This window comes from Hemitrygon akajei, chromosome 4 (genome assembly GCF_048418815.1).
Source record: "Hemitrygon akajei chromosome 4, sHemAka1.3, whole genome shotgun sequence".
Taxonomy (NCBI): Eukaryota; Metazoa; Chordata; class Chondrichthyes; order Myliobatiformes; family Dasyatidae; genus Hemitrygon; species Hemitrygon akajei.
The window spans coordinates 48,729,214-48,742,304 of NC_133127.1; positions in this window are offsets into that span (position 1 = coordinate 48,729,214).

The following is a 13,091-nucleotide window of genomic DNA, read 5'->3' on the forward strand; positions in this document are numbered from 1 at the left end:
TAAAGAATACAGGACTGAAGGTGTTATATTTGAATGCATGCTGTATATGATAGGTAATCTTGTAACATAGAAATTGGCAGGTACAATGAGTATCACTGAGCCTTGACTGAAAGAAGATTATAGTTGGGAGCTTAACATTCAAGGATATATACCGTATTGAAAGGACAGGCAGGTACGCAGAGGGATGGGGTGGCTCTGTTGGTAAAAAAAATGAAATCAAATCTTTAGAGAGGTGACATAGGATCAGTAGATGCAGAATCATTGTGGGTAGACTTAAGAAGCTGCAAGGGTGAGAAGACCCTACTGTGAGTCATACATGGGTTTCGAAGCGCTAGCCAGGATGTGGGGTAAAAATTACAACAGGAAATAGAAAAGGCAGGTAAAAAAGGGCAATTATGTTTGTCATGGGGGATTTCAATATACAAGTAGATTGGGAAAATCAGGTAGGTGCTGGATCCCAAAAGAAGAAATTTGTAGAATGCCTACAAGATGGCTTTTTAGAGCAGCTTGTGGTTGAGCCCACGTGGAAGAGGTCAGTTCTGGATTGGGTGTTGTGGAGTGAACTAGGTTTGATCAGGAATCTTAAGGTAAGTGAACCCATAGGAGGCAAATGATTATAATGCTGTATGATAGAATTCACCCACAGTTTGAGAGAAAGAAGATAAAGTCAGATGTATCAATATCACAGTGGAGTAAAGGGAATTGCAGAGACATAGGGATGAGCTGGCCAAGGTTGATTGGAAGGAGACACTAGCAGGTATGATGGCAGAACAGCAATGGCTGGAGTTTCTGGGGGCATACCCCAAAGAAGAAAAAGTTTCTATAGGGAGGATGATGCAACTATGGCTGACAAGGTAAGTCAAAGACAGCATAAGAAGAAAAGAAAGGTCATGTGACTAGTGGGCAGTTCAAGTATTGGGAAGCTTTTAAAAACCAACAAAAGGCAACTAAAAAAGCCATAAGGAGACAAAAGATGAACCAAGAAGGTAAGCTAGCCAATAATGAAAAAAGGATACCAAAGGCTTTTTTAAGATACATAAATAGTAAAAGAGAGGCAAGAGTGGATAACAAGATAAGAACCCATGGCATTACAGGAAAGATACGAACACTGACGGAAGATTGGCTGACTGGAAGGAGACAAAGAGTGGGAATAAAGGGTACCTACTCTGGTTGTCTGCCGGTGGCTAGTGGTGTTCCACAGGGCTGTTATTAGGACCACTTCTTTTCATTATATGTCAGTAATTTGAATGACAGAATTGATCGCTTTGTGGCCAAGTTTGCAAACAATACCAAGATAGTTGGAGGGGCAGTTAGTGTTGAGAAAGCAGGGAATCTGCAGAAGGACTTGAGAGCTTGGGAGAATGGGCAAAGAAGTGACAGATGGAATACAGTGTAGGGAAGTATATGGCCATGCACTTTGTTAGAAGGAATAAAGGTGTAGATTATTTTCTAAATGGGGAGAAAATTCAAAAATGCCAGGTGTAAAGGGGCATTGGAGTCCTTGTGCAGGATTCCCTACAGGTTAACTTGCAGACTTGAGTTGATGATAAGGAAGGCAAATACAATGCTGACATTTATTTTGAGAAGACTAGAATTTAAGAGCAAAAATAATACTGAGGCTTTATAAGGCATCGGGAAGACCGCACTAGGAAAATTTGAGCAGTAGTAGGCCACTTATCTAAGAAAGATTTGGAGCGGGTCCAGAGGAGTTTCCTGAGAATGATTCTGGGAATGAAAGGATTAACATATGAGAAGCATTTGATGGCTCCAGGCCTGTACTCGCTGGAGTTTAGAAGAATGAGGAGGGATCTCATTGAAGCATATCAAATATTGGTAGAGTGGATATGGAGAGGATGTTTCCTAAAGTGGGCACACACAAAGTACACTGCAGATGCTGTGGTCAAATCAACACGTACAAACAAGCTGGATGAACTCAGCAGGTCGGGCAGCATCTGTTGAAATGAGCTGTCAACATTTCGGGCTGAGACCCTTCGTCAGGACTGAAGAAGGAGGAGGCAGGGGCCTTATAAAGAAGGTGGGGGGAGGGTGGAAGGTGCCAGGTGAAAAACCAATCAGAGGAAAGATCAAGGGTGGGGGAGGGGAAGCAGGGATGGGATAGGCAGGAGAGGTGAAGAAGGAATGAAAGGGGAAAGCACTATAGGTAGTAGAAGAAGGCAGAATCATGGGAAAGGTAATAGGCAGCTAGAAGAGGAGGCAGAGTGAAAGTGGGATGGTGGAAGGGAGAGGGAGGGAATTACCGGAAGTTGGAGAATTCGATGTTCATACCAAAGGGCTGGAGGCTTCCCAGACGGTATATGAGGTGTTGCTCCTCCAAACACGAGGAAATCTGCAGATTCTGGAAATTCAAGCAACACACACAAAATACTGGTGGAACACAGCAGGCCAGGCAGCATCTATAGGGAGAAGCACTGTTGACGTTTCGGGCCGGGACCCTTCATCAGGACTAACTGAAAGGAAAGATATTAAGAGATTTGAAAGTAGTGGGGGGAGGGGGAAATGTGAAATGATAGGAGAAGACCGGAGGGGGTGGGATGAAGCCAAGAGCTGGAAAGGTGATTGGCAAAAGTGATACCGAGCTGGAGAAGGGAAAGGATCATGGGACAGGAGGCCTCAGGAGAAAGAAAGGGGGAGGGGGGAGCACCAGAGGGAGATGGAGAACCGGCAGGGTGATGGGCAGAAAGAGAGAAAAATAAAAAACAACTAAATATGTCAGGGATGGGGTAAGAAGTGGAGGAGGGGCATTAACAGAAGTTAGAGAAGTCAATGTTCATGCCATCAGGTTGGAGGCTACTCAGCCGGTATATAAGGTGTTGTTCCTCTGGCGGACCGAGCATAGGTGTTCAGGTGAGGCGACACTTCACCTGTGAGTCGGCTGGTGTGGTATACTGCATCCGGTGCCTCCGGTGTGGCCTTTTATATTTTGGTGAGACCCGACGCAGACTGAGAGACCGTTTCGCTGAACACCTACGCTTGGTCCGCCAGAGAAAGCAGGATCTCCCAGTGGCCACACATTTTAATTCCACGTCCCATTCCCATTCTGATATGTCTATCCATGGCCTCCTCTACTGTCAAGATGAAGCCACACTCAGGTTGGAGGAACAACACCTTATATACCGGCTGGGTAGCCTCCAACCTGATGGCATGAACATTGACTTCTCTAACTTCCATTAATGCCCCTCCTCCACTTCTTACCCCATCTCTGACATATTTAGTTGTTTGTTTTTTTTTCTCTCTCTCTCTGCCCATCACTCTGCTTGTTCTCCATCTCTCTCTGCTGCTCCACCCTCCCCCTTTCTTTCTCCCGGGAGGCCTCCCATCCCATGATCCTTTCCCTTCTCCAGCTCTGAATCACTTTCACCAATCACCTTTCCAGCTCTTAGCTTCATCCCACCCCCTCCGGTCTTCTCCTATCATTTCACATTTCCCCCTCCCCCCACTACTTTCAAATCTCTTAGTATCTTTCTCTTCAGTTAGTACTGACGAAGGGTCTCGGCCCAAAGCGTTGACAGAGCTTCTCCTTATAGATGCTGCCTGGCCTGCTGTGTTCCACCAGCATTTTGTATGTTTTGCTCCTCCAACCTGAGTTTGGCCTCATCATGGCAGTAGAGGAGGCCATGTATGGACATATCTGAATGGGAATGTGAAGCATTGTTGAAGTGGGTGGCAACAGGGAGATCCTGTCTGTTGTGGCGGATGGAGCGGAGGTGCTCGATGAAATGGTCCCCCAGTCATGATTCTGCCTTCTTCTACTACCCTTAGTGCTTTCCCCTTTCATTCCTTCTTCACCTCTCTGGTCTATCCCCTCCCTGCTTCCCCTCCCCTGCCCCTTGATCTTTCCTCTGATTGGTTTTTCACCTCGCACCTTCCACCCTCCCCCCCCACCTTCTTTATAGGGCCCCTGCCCCCTCCTTCTTCAGTCCTGACGAAGGGTCTCGGCCCAAAACGTTGACTGCTCGTTTCAACGGATGCTGCCCAACCTGCTGAGTTCATCCAGCTTGTTTGTACATCTTCCTAAAGTTGGTGTGTCTCAGACCAGAGGGCAGAGCCTCAGAATAGAATTTAGAAAAGAGGTGAGGATGAATTTCTTGAGCTAGAGGATAGCGAATTTATGGAATTCATTGCCACAGATGACTGTGGAGGCCAATTATTAAGTATATTTAAAGTGGACATTTTAAGTGGACAGTGGTTTTGATTACGTAGTCAGGGTATCGAAGGTTACAGGGAGATGGCAGGAGAATGGGATGGAGAAGGATAATAAATTGGCCATGATAGAATTGTGGAGCAGACTCGATGGGCAAATAGCCTAATTCTGCCCCTATGTTTTATGGACTTATATTTGGACTGTGTTGGTTGTTGTTGCAAAAAACGCATTTCACTGTATGAATTGATGCTTCAATGCACATCTGAAAAATAAAGTTAATTTTTCTTCCTTGCATTTCAAAACTTTTACAATCTTTTGTCTATTTTCTCACTTTCTAACTGCTCTCATTTTCTCATTGACCAGATAATCTTAATTACATTTTATTTCCACTGGGTCTCTGGATTTACCCTGTGACAACCATCATTCCCCACCTTTCCTGAAGATTAACAAGCTTCATTTCTCTGTTTCAACCTGAAATATTAACTGTTTCCCTTCCCACATCTGTGGCCTGACCAGCTGAGGACTTTCCAATTTTTCCTTCTGATTTTAGGTTTCCAGACTCTGCAGATTTTCTGATTTTCAGAAACTTTATCTGAAAGTCTCAAGTTAAAAATAATTAATTAAGCTAGCATCTCTGTCTCTCATGGGACCGCTATCACACCTCGCCTGAAGCAGTTCCTGACTTCTCTTGTGAATGGAGAATTTGGAGCAGCACATAAAGTTGCTGGAGGAACTCAATGGGTCAAAAAGCATCTGTGGAGGGAAATGGACGGTTGACATTTTGGGTCGAGTCCTTTCACCAGGACTAGAAGGAAAGAGAGGAGATGGCCAAATAGCTGGTATATACACCAAATATCATCTGTCCATTTCTCTCCATAGATGCGGCCACTGATTTCTTCCAGCATTTTGTGTGTTTCTCCCATGACTACTCTAGCTCTGATTTTATTTCCTTTGTTCTAGGCTGTACTACTAATAAGGAAAGGATCTATGTTCCCTGTTAATTCCTTCCAAAATCCTAAAACTCTCAATCTAATCACCCTTTAATCAGTTATATTCCAACTAATACAGGCTTAGTTTTTGTAATCCTTCTTCATAATCTAACCATTAGTAATCCTGGTGATACTCTGGTGAATATGTGTAAGGTCAAAATATTCTTTTTAAGTTGTGGTGTTCATAACTGAGGTTTTCCATAGCTGTAGTTGATTTTGGCATGCTAATCCCTTAACATAACATTAGGCATTATTTTTGTCTTTGTATATCACACTTTAGTGATCTGTGCACAGAGATCTCTGAAACTATTTTTAAATATTCATTGCTCCTACATTCTCACCATTCAGAAAAAATACTTAATTCTACCCTTAAAGAAGATGAGCATTTACCTGAATTAAAATAATCTTTTTAGGCTTGAAACCTCATTTAATCTAACAACAGCTCTGTAATTTTATGATCAGACTTGTTATACTCTGTCTCTACGTTTTTGTATAAAACATGGATAAAATGCTTGCTGTTACATTATCTATGTTGTTGATGTAGAGAATAGTTAAACCCTGGTACAGAAACCAAGGGATAGCATCAACGACACACTGCAAATTTACACTCAGTGATGACTTTATTAGGTATCTTTCTAGTACTGGGTTGGACATAATAAGCTGGCCACTGAGTGTGTGCTCACGCTCTTCTGCTGCCCTAGCCTGTCCACTTAAAGGTTCGACATACTGTGCATTCAGAGATACTTTTCTGCATACCACTATTGTAATGCATGGTTATTGAGTTACTGTCACCTGTCTGTCAGTTTGAACCAGTCCGGGCATCCTCCTCTGATCTCTCTCATTAGCAAGGTACTTTTGCCCACAGAGCTGCCACTCACTGGATCTTCTTTATTTCTTGCACCATTCTCTGTAAATGCTAGAGACTGTTGTGCGTGAAAATGCCAGGAGATCAGCAATTTCTGAGATACTCAAACCACCTCATCTGGTACCAACATTCATTCCACGGTCAAAATTACTTTGATCTCATTTATCCACCATTCTGGTGTTTGGTCTGAACTACTGAATCTCTTGACCGTGTCTGCATGCTATTATGCATTGAGTTGCTGCCACATGATTGGCTGATTAGATATTTGTATTAATGTGCTGGTGTACAGATGCACCTAATAAAATGGCCACTGAGTGTATGCATATACTCTGTTGTTGGTCTTTATCTCGATTAACCAGATCAATAATTTTCATAATTCCATGAGTTTCAATTTTACACCATATGGATCTTTATCAAATGCTTTCTGGAAGTCCATATAAATGAAATTCTTCTATGTTCACTATTAAGTTACTTGGTCCTATAGTGCAATAAGGGTTTGTTAGAAATTGCTTCCATTTACAATCCACATTTTTCCCAATTCAGTTCTAGTTTCCCTTAAGGACTCTGACACTATTTTCTCAGTTTTAGATCTTCCTCATGGCAGAGGTTAGATAACAAGTTATGCAAGAGATGAATGCCCATCAGATTCTGGGTTGCTGGGATCCTACAAATGAAATTAATAATTGAAATATAGGTAAGTGCAATGTAAAACAAAGGGATGGGTGCTGTATTTGTTGTCTGGATGCCAAATATTTTTCCTTGTCTTCATGCATAAAGTAACTGAAAATTCCCTATGGTGGCTAAAAAGAATTGCAGAGAACACTTAAGGCTACAGTACAATTACTAATGCATGATGTGTGCTGCTCTACAGAGGTTTTTTTTTTACTTGCAACTCCCAGCCCCGAGGAATATCCAATAAGAAAAGTTGTACTTGTTGTATAATTTTCTACAATTGGTGAGCTCCACCACTCTTCTGAATAAACAGCGTGCACCAAAGGAAGTAGACTTCACAAATTGCTTTTCCTAAGAATTGGCCCATACATGGTGCCATTGAGAAATCAGGATGCCAGGTCTTTTTAGCAAACATCAGGAAGAAAGTGAAGTTTGTCGCCATTTGCACAAGTACGGAAGTATGAAAAACTTGCTTGCAGCAACATCGCAGGCATGTAGTGTCAGACAACACACAGAAAATATACTGTAAGTTATACAGTGAGGGGAAAGACTGTGCAAAACAAGGTGGTGCAAAATCCCATTCGAAACAATTCCAAGGTAGTGCAAGAAGTGGTCCATGGTGTTCTTTTGCTGAGGTAAGATTAAGGTCATGCAGGTTCATTGAAGCATCTGATAGCTGTAAAAAAAAGTAGCTGTTCTTGATCCTGGTGGTGTGGGACTTCAGGCTTCTGTATCTCCTGTCTTATACTAGCAGCAAGAAGAGGGCATGGCCCAGATAGTGGGGTTTGCTGATGACAGACGCACTTTCTTGATGCAGCACTTCATGTAGATGCTTGTAAAGATGGGGAAGGCTGTGCCTGTGATAGATTGAGATATGTCAAGTCCTCTTTCTAACCTCTTGCATTCTGTGCATTGGAAAAGTTATTGAGGTCACAATTTGTTCTCAAGCACTTGTGTTTCCATGTCTAGTCTAATTCCAAAATTGAATTCCTTCTGAGAGCAAGTTTTTATCACATTATTCCTTTGCTCCTGCCTGATATTTTAGTTGGCACATTCTGCTGATCCAAGACCAGGAAAAGGCCATTTAAATCTGTTCTGGCATTCAGTCACTTTGTGGCTTCAAATCCGTTTGCCTGCTTATGATTCATAATTTGATCCCACCACAAAAATGCACTGATCCCCACTCTTGAAAAATTCCATTTACTATTCAACTGCAAATTTTTGAGTGAGTTACAGGTCTCTGCTACTTTTTTTTGTAAGTTTGCACTTTCTTTTTTCATCTTTGTCTCTATTTTTCCTTCGATCGGGACCTATCTACTTAAGGATTCCCTTTATCACTTTTAATAACAATTAGTTCCCACCTCAGCTTTTAAACTCAATTTGCAAGCTTTTCTGCTTAACCCTCTATGCCCCGTATAGCATGGATTTGGACCAATTACAAGCCTGCTTTAATTTCATGAAGCTTTTGTTAAAATTAATTTTATCCCTCCTCTTATTCAATCTCTCTGGTCTTGCATGAGGAGCATTGTCTTAGCGGTTCGTCTGGTTGTTCCTTCGATCTAATTTCAGAGTGTGCAGTGTATGCTGAATCTAGATCAAATCTGAATTAGGCTTGATCCAAATTTGAATAAAGTACTTCTGGTAGATAAAGGAATGGAAAATAACTGAGAAATCCTAAACACAAGGGATTCTGCAGATGCTGGAAATCTTGAGCACCACACACACAAAGCACTGGAGGAACTCAACAAGTCAGGCAGCATCTATGGAGGAAAATAAACAGTGAGAGCCTTCATCAGAACTAGAAAGGAAGTGGTCAGAAGCCAGAATAAGTATTTGGAGGGGGAGGGAAAGAATACAAACTGGCAGATGATAGATGGCTTCAGGTGCAGGGAGCGTTGTGTCGGTAGGGAAGCAAGGGGGTGAAATCTGCTTGATTATAATAAGAGGCAAATTGGTTCATTGACATATTCCGCCATTCTTTAGCAAGCTTGAAAGGGCAGATTTCTAATCCATGAGCCAACAGTTTTGGCCCCTTATTTATGAAAGGATGGTCTGAAATTGGAGAGGTTTCAGAGGAGGTTCATGAGAATGATTCTGGGAATGAAAGGCTTATTGTATGATGAGTGATTGATGGCTCGGCCTTTATCTTGCTGGAATTTAGGAGATTGAGGGGGGATCTCATTGAAGCCTATTGAATGTTGAAAGGACTAGACAGAGTGGATGTGGAGGTGATGCTTCCAGTGGTGGGGGAGTCTGGAACCAGATGGTACAGCATCAGTATAGAGGGATGTCCATTTACAGCAGCGATGAGGAGGAATTTTGTTTAGCCCGAAGGTGGTGCATCTGTGGAATTTGTTGCCACGGGTGGCTGTGGAGGCCAGGTCATTGCTTGTATTTAAGGCTGGGGTTGATAGGTTCTTGATTAGTCAGGGTGTGAAAGGTTATGAGGAAAAGGACAGAAGATTGGGGTTAAGAGGGAAATGGATCAGCCATGATGAAATGGCAGAGCTGATTTGGTGGGCCGAATAACCTAATTCTGCTCTATATCTTATGCTCTTTTAGAATATTTTCACTATTAATTATTCATTGTCCTGCAGATTGATGGGACTGAGAATGCACAGGATCTCTTGCTCACTTTTGTTCCTCTGTTCTCTTTTCGATGTGACACACAATAATGGAAAGCTTAAAAAGGAACTTGCAGTTTATGTTTTCTACCCTATTGAAACTGGAACATACATCCACACCAATGCTTTGAATGTGAATGGACGGGACAGCTGAGGAAATTAAATAAGGAGGCAGGGTCTCGGATTCACTTGAATCAGAGTCTAGACCTCAGGAGTCTTGAGTTTAATGAGAGACTTCTATAACAATCGTGAGCATCTCTGGAGATTCTTCACATATCTACGAGTCCCTGACTATGGCTCTTTGAGATTGTGCCTGAGAGCAGGAAGCAGTTGCGGCATGACTGGAGGAGGTTTTATTCACTTGCCACAGTGCTATCCCACAGTTATAAGACCCTTAACTGGACCTCTCTTACGATGAAGAGGAAATTTTGAACTCCCAATCTACCCTGTTATGGCCCTTGCATGTTCTTTGTCAACCTACGCTGTACTTTTTCTGTAAAACTGTATTCTGCATTCTGTACTCTCCTCTCTAGTATTGCCTTAATGTATTATGTATGGTATGATGTGTCTGATGGCATGCAAGAAGATTTTTCTCTGTATCTCAGTACACGTAACAACAATAAAACAACAGCCAAATGCTGTAGAAAAGTTGCTAATCCGTAATTCCATAGCAGGCTGATTTGGAAATTGGTTTCTTCCATCTCAGAGGTCCATGAAGTATAACATTCTTTGTCTTGGAGAATATGTATCCTATCACTGAAGCACTTGAAAGCCTGTTGTAAAGGGCTAATTGTCTGATCCTTAGGTAACTGAAGATTTTTCCAGAAATACAGCCTAGTAACAGGACCTTGTGGAACCAAGAGAGCCCTGCTGCCCAGTTACACCCATGTGACAAATTAGCCTCTTAACCTGTACAGTTTGGAATGTGTGAGGAAACTGGTATCCGGAAGAAGTCCACGTGGTCATAGGGAGAATGCACAAACTCTTTACAGGCAACAGCAGCAATTGAACCCGTCACTGGCACTGTAATAGCATTATGCTAACTGCTATGTCCCCGATGCACCATTGCTGGGTCATTGGATCAGTGTCAATTTATAGCTGCCAGTGATACAGCAAACCTTCATCTGCATCTGACTGTCACTCAAGGCAGGAGAATGTAATGCCCTCAAATGATCTGAGCACCTGCAATGCTATTTAATTGGCAAACTGCATCGGTCTGTGCCATCTCTTCTCTCTTAGGTCCTAGGTGCCTTAAGATTAAGCTCCCCTTAGTCTTCAAGAGAGAGATGGAGCTTGCAATTGACAGGAACCCTAGGATATGCTACAGGTTGCTACTGAAAATGGTGTACTTTTGTTTACTGGTGTAACTTAAAATTCACAGAGTCTTTATTCATAGCAAGATCCCAGAAATGCAAATCTGACAAAAGAAGACAATCTACTTTTCCTTATTTTGGCCAAGAGATAAATATATGGGACAATAGAGAATGCTTTTTCTTTCTTTTTTAGCATAAGTCATGTTTGGCCATGGGGAATTACATTTTAACTTTTACTTATAGATACAGAAGGGTAGCTGGCCCTTCCAGCCCAAATGCTGCCCAATTACACCATGTGACCAATTAACAAACTAACTCATACATCTTTGGAATATTGGAGGAAGTACGTAATCCTTCCAGACAGCAGTGGGAATTGAACCCAGTTTGCTGGTCCTGTAATAGTGTTACTCTAACCACTATGCTGCCATGCCATCCCTGTTAATTGATTGAATGCTCCCTCAATAAACTCACAGCACTTGCCTTGGAGCTTTACATTTTCAATGAAAGAAATAAGACACAGGAAATGCACAATGGGTGGAAGAAACAGGAAAGTGTCAGCTTGCTTATAGATCAAATTGCCTTTGGACCAGACATGAGGCTGACTTTCAATTACAATGAACCAAGTAACAGGTAGGCAGAAAGACCCTACCATTTGCATAGGGCACAAGATGCTGATTAGGGTTCAGTGCTGTATTGCGCTATGTCTCTAAATAGTGAGCTTCAGGGATTGGACAAATCATTAAGATGCCTGAGCAAAGATGTTGGCTTGCCTTGACAACTACATTTATTATATTATATTAACAGCCATTGATCTTTGAAGCTTCGTGTTAACTTTATAAAGAATAGATTGATCTGGAAACTCTTTTTCCCAATAAAACTTGAATGACATTTTAATCAAAATCTCAGGGGAAGATTAAGATTGATCTGCTACAATAATTCAAAAATAAAAATGATAAGCTGTGCATTTGAATAAATGAATGAATTGACTTTATTTCTTACATTCTTCACCTACATGAAGAGTAAAAATCTTTACATTACATCTTTATGAAAATAACTTTAAATTCTACCTAGTTCCTCCCTCTGAGATTTTATTCCTATTCAGCAAATGAACCCCTAATTAACTGTTGATTCGATGAATTTGACCTGTAGAATGTTTCCAACATTTTCATTTTATTTCCGGTTTCCAGTATCTGCAGAGTTCATCATTGCAGTCAGAACTAAACCTCTCATTGTTGGATTCCCTGTGAATGTGGAGCAGTGTACATAGGCCAGATGGGATGCATGGTAGAAATCTGCATCAAGGAGCACAGGAGATGTAGCTATCCATCTGGGTTACCTGGAGAACTCAGCAGGAGCAGAACATTGCATTTGCAATGATCACAAGATTGACTTCGACAGCACAGAGCTATAGTGCCTCGCCAATGGCTTTTGGAACCACCTGGTGAAGGAAGCCATTGAAATACAGCTAGAGGAAAAGCATTTCAACAAAGATGAAGGTCTTGCTCTAAGTCAGAAGTGGAATTCTATTATAAACCAGGTGGGACAGCGGAAACCTGATTGGATGAGGACTGACCAATCAGGAGGGATAGACAATGTGAGTATAAATACCACTAGACTAAACATGCCCAGGCATCATCCTTGATGAAGATGACAGAATTTGTCATCAAAATTTTGGTTAAAATTGATATCTGTACCTGGCTTGAATCCCAAGAAGCATTTATTCATCATATACACCAGGAAAATATTAAATCCTTTTCCTCTCATTGTTGTCCAGTCAGTGATCACAAGGTCTCTAGTTTGCACCTTCACTCTGTAACTTAGCTTCTCTTTCTTTTGTACGTCAAAATTTCACTTTGAAAAATCAAGGGTTACATAAGTATCTCTGGACTCTAGACTTCCTTAGAAGTTTGCAAAGATTCAGCATGCCATCTAAAACTTTGACAAACTTCTACAGATGTGTGGTGGAGAGTACATTGACTGGCTGAATCACAGCCTGGTATAGAAACACAAATGCCCTTGAATGGAAAATTCTACAAAAAGTAGTGGATGTGGCCCAGTCCATCATGGGTAAAGTCCTCCCCACCACCGAGCACATCTACCTGAGGTGTCACAGGAAAGCAACATACATAATCAGGGATCCCCATCACCCAGGTCATGCCTCTTTCTCACTGCTGCCATCAGGAAGAAAGTATGGGATCCTCAGGATTCACACCACCAGTTCAGGAACAGTTATTACCCTCAGCTATCAAGTTCTTGAACCAGTGGGGATAACTTCATTCAACTTTACTTGCCCCATCACTGACCTTTTCCCCCAACCTATGGACTCACTTTCAAGGATTCATCTCATGTTCTTGATATTTATTTAGCTTATCTATCAATCTATTTAAAAAAAATTATTACTTCTTTCTTTTTGTATTTGTACAGTTTGTTGTGTTTTGGACATTGGCTGTTCCTGTAGGTGTGTCT